The 7,971-nt window shown below is 45.1% G+C and overlaps 1 pseudogene; it reads right to left on the bottom strand.

Moving 5' to 3' along the window:
• Positions 1–1,415: 1,415 nt before the first annotated feature.
• LOC100409414 (ribosome biogenesis protein NOP53-like) lies at positions 1,416–7,586 on the bottom strand (annotated as a pseudogene).
• Positions 7,587–7,971: the final 385 nt, after the last annotated feature.

Below are 7,971 nucleotides of genomic sequence, written 5' to 3'. Positions count from 1 at the left end.
ACTGCACTCTAGCCTGGGTGACAGAGCAAGACCCTGTTCCAAAAAAACACAAATAACAAACAAACAAAAAACAGAAGCAAACTGGCCTCTCTCTGGGATCTGGAACACACTTTTCTTCAGCTGCCTTAGACATCAGAACTCCTGGCCAGCAGCCTTTGGACCCCGGGACTCACTAGCAGCTCCCAGGTTCCTCAGACTCAGAGTTACACCATCAGTCTCCCTAGTTTTGACATATTTGGAATTAGGTACAATCAAGTCTTCTAAAAATGAATTTCAAGATGTTACCAATAAAAAGTTTTTTTTTCACCAATGCATTTGGTGAAAAATTCAGGTGAGTCAATTGGCCACATAATCTGGCAATGACAACTTCAGTGTATGAATGTATAATGTGCCTGCATTGGCATTCCTTCCAGCTTATGACAGTCTACAAACTTTTAATAAATTAAAGTTGCATTTGCCCTAAGAAGCCAGTGAAGATACTGATTGGTTCAAAAATAATTATGTGCAAGGTAAGATAAGAAGACACACAATGGTGTTGCTGTTTAACCAGTATTGTTTCTGCCAAATTTATGGTCTGCATATAAGTGTATGGATTTCCACATGCCCAAAACAATATAGAGGGATGGCACTCTTGGCTCCCAGGAGAAGGGATTCCCTGACTTTGACACACATGGCCATCTTGGCACAAAAGCTTTGTGGTATGAAAAAACAATTCATTTTTATGTCCTCTTCTCCCTTTCCGTCTTTCAGCATAGACTTAACTCCCTTAAGCCCAGACATCTGTTGGGACCTGACCCCCAGTCATTGGTTACCAGTGTGTCAGGCAATCTTGACTTTGCAGTGATGCCACTGAGATGGCACCTGTCAAAAGAGCGGTGGTTCCATTTGCAGATTGTGGATCTTCAGAGAAATTCTGCAATTTTCATTTCACTTCCTGAAAGTCAGTGTCAGCTTGTGAAAAGCTGTTAAACAACATGCTAAATGTGAAATGTCAACCCTCACTCTAAACTCCTGTTCAGAGCATCGGATGAAGACTTCAATGGGTTTTATAGTGGCTTTCTGATTTTTGGTAATCTGTCGAAGAAGGGAGTTTGAAAGTTGTTGTATACTGTTAACAATTGTCTGCCCATGTCCTGTCTGAGATACCATGACTGTTTATGGAAAGTATCTTTAATAAAGCTGGATACAGTTTGGCTTGGAAAAAAAGAAAAGAAAAGAAAATGAATGCGAACATATTCTCCAAGAAGAGCCATGTCCTAAAAGAAAAAAAAAAGGCAGCTATTTATTGCAATGCAAGACTTCAAAATATAGTTAATGGTTATGGAAGTCAGAAAGCTCTTATGGACTTCTTTTGTGTAATTGCCCATAATCTACCCCTGAAATATGCATTTTCATATGTCAAACTTTCATTTCAGTTTTGTTTATTGTTTTTAGTTTTTTCTCACAATTTTAAATTCCCAGCATCATTTTTTACAATTCCTTATGCTATGTAGTTTATCTTTGCATCATTTCCAATCCTAGAGGTACACATTTTGTAAAGATGTTTAGAGAGTTCTAATTTATTGTATGAATTTTTTACAAACTTTGACCTCACAAAAGTGCATTATTGCAACATTAACTTTGTGTGTAAGCATTGTGCATAACATAAAAGTGTTAAAACTTCCTCAATCAATGATGACATGTCCTTTTTGTACATCTACTTTTGTGAAAGGTAAAATTTCTCCAGATCTCAGCTCTTGGAGTGATTGCGTGAGCGGTGGTGACTCACTGCGGTTTTGGATCCATCTCGTCAAAAGACTTAGGTTGTCCCTACAGTATTTCAGATGACTGAAGTTACACGAGCTATTTCTTTATAAATAAGGTTCATCTGCTCATAACTGTCATACTCATGTGATTGTCATTAGTGCGCCTGAGTTCTTATGCTTGCAAAAATATGTATCTTATTATTGCCTATTTTATTGTGCAAAGCACTAATATATTCTGTAGTGCTTCTATGTTTTTCAAATAAATCTCCTGTTACAAAAGTAAATAATTAGCTTTTACATAATTTCGAAATTCTTTTTTCACAATTATCTTTTTGGGATTTTGATCTTTCAAGATTTTTGGATCGTGTCTTTGGGATTGACTGGCTCCCCCATGCTCCACTTCTTCCTTTTTGTCTTTGAGCTTCCTGTCCCTTAGATCATGTCCTCCTAGTTTGGGGAATATTTTTTAAGAAGGAATATTTCTAGCTTTTCAAACAAGGACATTCTTGCCACATGTCTGTCTAGTGCATGTTATCTCTTGGTTCCATATGCTATAGATCATGGGATTCTGCACAAGGAGAAAAAGGTGCAAACAACAGATACCTCCCAGTCCTCCTCTGATGAGTAACTAGAGCTGGGGCAAAGGCAGATGAGGATGCAACAGCAATACTGTAGTAGAACCACAACGAGGTGGGAGGAACTGGTGGAGAAGGCCTGGTGCTTTCTCTAAGCTGAATGCATCCTCAAGATGGTGGCTGCAAGGCAGCCATAGGGGAGGCAGACAAGGAGAAAGGGGACGGTGACAGTGGCCACAATGAAGGCAGACAGCTGCCTCATGCATGTGGTGTCTGCACAGACCAGGCACTTGCTGTGGGCATGTCACAGAAGAAGCGGTAGGTTTCATTGGGCCATGGAATGAAAGGTGTCAGATCAGAATAGTCAAAAACAGTGACAACAGGAATCCCAGCCTTAGAGAACCCAAAATCATCTGCCCACAGAGCTACCCACTTGCGATGAGATTATAACTGAATGGACGACAGACAGTCATATACCTGTCATAGGCCATGACAGCAAGCAAGACACACTCAGATCCTCTCAAAAGGATGACAAAGAGCATCTGAGTTCCATAGCCAGGGAGAGAGATAAGCACCTTCCCCATGGAAAGGATGCTAGCCAGTGTTGCAGGAGAAATGTTGGTGGAGCTGCCAATTTCCAACATAGTCAACGCCAACAACAACAAAAAAGTACATTGGAATATGAAGGAAGGGATCTCGCCAGACTGTGGGCCCAGTGGTGAAATTTCCAACAAGGCTTCCTAGGTGCAACATCAAGGCTGCAATTATAAAGGAAGTCACCTCCAGGTCTGTTGAAAAGGAGTGGAAGTGGAAGTGTACCACTCCCCTCTGGTTTTCCTCTTCCATTAGACCTGGTACAAGGAAAGAAATCATAGGCAAAGTTACTCTCCTGTGTCATTGAGCCTGAGCAGGTTCAGATAGGTTAAAAACACAGTATGCAATCACTGCGTACATATCCTCATTGCTTCCTTCGGAGTTCAGTCAATGTTCTGCCACTCCCACTGCTTAATCTACTGGCCATGTGACCTTGGAGAAGTTATGAACATCAGCATTCTTTGTGCAAACATGGGAAGAGTGTAACACCCATCTCAGAGTCTTAGGGAAAATTAACTGAGATTTTATGTATCAAAGTGCTAAGCCCAGTGTCAGACATGCAATAGGTTCTCAATAAGTGTCTTCTTTCTGTTTTTATTCTTTCCTTGGTCTTCATTCCTTTTTTTTCATAGCAAACTCCTGATCATTCTCATGCCTCTTCATTACTATGATTATTCTACCACCCCGCTTAAAATATATACAGCTTAAAAGTATAGATTTCTGGCTGGGTGCGGTGGCACACTCCTGTGCACTTTGAGGGGCTGAGGCGGGCAATCACTTGAGGTCAGGAGTTCAAGATCGGCCTGGCCAACATAGTGAAACCCCGTCTCTACTAAAAATACAAAAATTAATTGGGTGTGGTGGCACACGCCTGTAATCCCAGCTACTCCGGAAGCTGAGACAATTGCTTGAACCCAAGAGGCAGAGGTTGCAGTGAGCCAAGACCATACCACTGCGCTCCAGCCTGGGTGACACAGCGAAATTCTGTCGCAAAAAAAAAAAAAAAAAAAGTATGATTTCCACAAACAGCATATGATTCTCATATCAAACCCAGAGGAAAGAAAGCACAGATGTTTCCTTTGTCCATTTTACAAATGTGGAAACCGGAAGCCCAGCAAAATTAAATAACTCATCCTGTTATCCTTCCTCTTCTTGAACCCAGAATTTTGGTATTATATTTTTTCCTTGAAACTTCAACAATCCTGTTTGTTTTGTGTTGTGTGCTCTTATTTCACTTTATATGTCTACCTTCATTTCTATTATGGTGTCCGGCCTAGCGAGGGTTTCCATCCCCTCATGTACAGCTCATCCCCTCAACAACCCAACTTATCATACTCTTAATCTTTCTTAAACACTTTGTTAATTTGTATTACTCCACTCCAACCATAAATTTAAAAACTAAAGGAACCTCTTTTTCTTTTGGTATCACATTCGAATATTACAGGCTGATTCAAAAAACATTTTTATAAATGAAAGTAGCACAACTTCCTGTGAGTATAACTTCAGGAAATAGCTTAATGAACATGCTTCACTGCCCCATCTCACTCACCACACATTTGTTGATTTTTCTTTTCTTTTTTTGAGACAGGGTTTTACTTTGTCACTGTAACCTCCACTTCCTGGGTTCAAGAGATTTTCCCACCTCAGCCTCCAGAGTAACTGGGACTACAGGTACATGCCACCATGTCTGGCTAATTTTTTTATTTTTTGGTAGAGATGGGGTTTTGCCATGTTGGCCAGGCTGGTCTCAAACTCCTGATCTCAAGGGATATGCCCGCCTTGGCCTCCCAAAGTGCTGATTACAGGCATGAACCACTGTCAATTTTTTAAAATGTTATTGAGTTTCAATTGGCTGCAAGGTAGATTTTTCATGTGCACACAAACATTTCTCTATGTCGTGGTAGACCTTTCAAATTTGGTTCAAATGGCCAAGGGTAGCAGCCTACAGAGTGATGTTTGCATTGATCTTTTCAGGGGATACTCAGAGAGGCTGTGCCATGCCAAAAAAAACAGTATTCTGCTAAAATTGAAGGATGGGGGTCAAAAACTGCAAATTAAAGCATTCAACCACCGTTTTGTTTGTTTAAGTGAGCCAAGTTTTGTTGTTGTTTTTGTGGGGGAAGTTAGAAGGGACTTTTTTTTTTTTTGAGACAGAGTCTCGCTCTGTCACCAGGCACCAGGCTGGAGTGCAGTGGTGCAATCTTGGCTCACTGCAACTTCCACCTCCCGGGTTCAAGCAATTCTCCTGCCTCAACCTCCCAAGTAGCTGGGACTACAGGCGCGCGCCACCATGCCTAGCTAATTTTTGTATTTTTAGTAGAGACGAGGTTTCACCATGTTGGCCAGGATGGTCTCGATTTCTTGACCTCGTGATCCGCCCGCCTTGGCCTTCCAAAGTGCTGGGATTACAGGCCTGAGCCACTGCGCCCCGCCTAGAAGGGACTTTTTATTGAAGGGCGGGGCTCCGGCGTCTGATGACAGCTACAACTGGATCTCCTGTAACACCCATTTCTCCATCAGCTTCACCTTGTACTTGAGCTTGAACTTGGCTCTCTCTCCAGGCTCGATCATATTCCTCCTCTGGAAGGTCTTGAACCAGTCTCCAAAGATGTTTGTTGCCCTCGGGCTTCAGGGTCCTGAGCAAGTCAGCCAGCTCCGAGCTGAGCTGCACGTCGACGTCTGGGTGCCTAGCACTTGATCCGCCCCAGCCTCCGGGGCTTGTCAGTCTCGGCCTCCCGCCTCCGCGCCAGTTCCGCCAGCCTCAGGGCCACCTGGGCCTTGATCCGGCACAGCCGGAACAGCTCCTGGTGCCGGAGCCAGGCCTCCCCGCAACGCAGCCTGCTGTGCACGCAGCCTCCTCCCGCCGCCGCGGCTGCTCGGTCTTCTCTGTGGCGGCCAGGCGGGCGGGCATGGGGCAGACCTTGGCCTCCCCAGCCTCCGGCCCCTCGTCCAAACCCTGCTCCTCATCACCGTCCGACTCCTCCAGCAGCCCTTCGCACAGCTCCTGGAACCGTGAGGGGGAGCCGGGCCAGGGGCCAGGGGCCAGGGGCTGGGAATGCCGAGGTCTGTCCCACGCTCGTCTGCGGCCTGCTCCGTGGGGGGCAAGGCCAGCTGCCGCTCCAGCTTCCCTGCCTCCTTCTGCCGCCGCAACGCCACCTCGTGGGCCGCTGAGAGCAGGGTCTGGTGGTCTTCAAAGGACCGGTTGTAGGAAGCTCCGGCAGGCGCCACCTCCAGGGCGGGGGCCTGGGGACCGCTCAGTGTGCAGGCATGGTGGCCGCTGCACTCTTTTCTTCTTGGTCTGCTCCAGGAAAAATGCATCCTGGCCAACCAACGGCCTGGCCAGGGGTGTTGTCTGGGGTCCGGAGGTCGTAGAAGGGCCGCTCCACGGTGTCCTGGCTTGGTCTTGGCTGCCGGAGAGTTGAGGCCTGGGCCCTGCGGGCCTCCCCGGGGCAGCTCACTCTGCTTTGCCAGCTTCTCCCAGAGCTGCTCCTTCCGCCTGAGCTTCTTGGCGTTGGGGAGCTGGTGGGTGAGGACATCTTTGGGGGCAGGGACTTTGGATGTGTTCTGGAGGATGAGGTCAACCCGAAGGGGTTTCTTGAGAAGCAGTGACTTCTTCTGGACTTTGGTTTTCTTCTTAGTCCTTTTTCTTGGGAGCCAGTGTCCATGAAGAAGAGTTTTTCCTTCGGGACCTCTGACAACCAGCCACGCTCATGCGCTCCTGCAGCTGCACATCTTCCAGGAGATGGTCAACCTCCAGCCCCAGCGGCTCCTGAGCGAGCTGCCGCCAGCCGCACTTATTTCTTGGGCCTCGCCACCGCTGCCTCAGTGCTGGGTCCACCGAAGTGGGCCACAGCCCCAGGAAGCCACAGTCGTCATCACTTTTCGATCTGTACTTCCCACCAGTGCCACCGCCTCCCATCACCGCCTTGTCAAAGGAAGAATCTAGCCCTAAGTGAGCCAAGTTGTAATATTACGTCTTGTTTTGGTTGTTTTTTAATAATGATCCTCAGTGCCGGTGAAGTTGTAGTGAATGGAGCAGTTGCAAGGTCCCTGGTGAGGATATGAAAGGTTATGATTTTCTTCAAAAGTTGTCTAACAAAACTTTCCTGGCGTTTTTGATACGGGGTAAATAATCTTACCTACAACTACCACTTAGTCTTTCCTTCCCCGCTATTTAATTCTTCATAGTAAGTGATCCAATGTAGTTTATATCTATCTATCCAAAAACATGGGGCATGGATAGCTGTGTTGAAAGTGAGGTTGCATTGGGTCAGTAGCTCTCAACATCCTCTACAACATAGGAATTGTACAGTGTTTTCCCTATGATCCGCACTATAGTAGCGATAGAACTATAAAGGGTTAGCTAAGACGATATACACCGTACATGCATATTTCATTCAATGCCCACAACTACTCTACGAGGGAAGAACAGCACTATTATCCCCATCTTACAGGTCAGGAAACCGAGGCTTTAAAGGGTCTATTAACTTACTCAAAGACACACATGGAGTGAGTAGCTGAGCCAAGGTTGGAATCCATATCTGTCTGAATTCAGACCTGCTCTTTTTTTTTTAAGCTATTTTTTCTAATTTATTCTTTTTTATTTCAAATAGTTTTGGGGTACAAATGGTTTTGGTTACATGGATGAGTTCTTTAGCAGTGAATTCTGAGATTTTAGTGAACCCATCAGCCAAGCAGTATGCACTGTGCCAAATATGTAGTCTTTTATCCTTCACTTCCCTCCCAACCTCCACCCCACCCCAGGTTTCCAGAGTCCACTATATCACTCTGTATGTCTTTGAGTCCTCATAGTTTAGCTCTCACTTACAAGTGAAAATATATGGTATTTGGTTTTCCATTCCTGAGTTACTTCACTTATGATAATGTCCTCTAATTCCATCTGAGTTGCTGCAAAAGACATTATTTCATTCCTTTTGATGGCTGAGTCATATTCCATGGTGCATATATACCACATTTTATTTATCCACTTGTTAGTCGATGGGCACTCTGCTTGGTTCCATATCTTTTCAATTGCAAATTGGGCTGCTAAAAACATG

The sequence above is a fragment of the Callithrix jacchus genome, chromosome 10 (assembly GCF_049354715.1).
Source record: "Callithrix jacchus isolate 240 chromosome 10, calJac240_pri, whole genome shotgun sequence".
Taxonomy (NCBI): domain Eukaryota; kingdom Metazoa; phylum Chordata; class Mammalia; order Primates; family Cebidae; genus Callithrix; species Callithrix jacchus.
The sequence above is the reverse complement of the archived record's forward strand: the minus strand, read 5'-3'. Positions and strand labels throughout refer to the sequence as shown.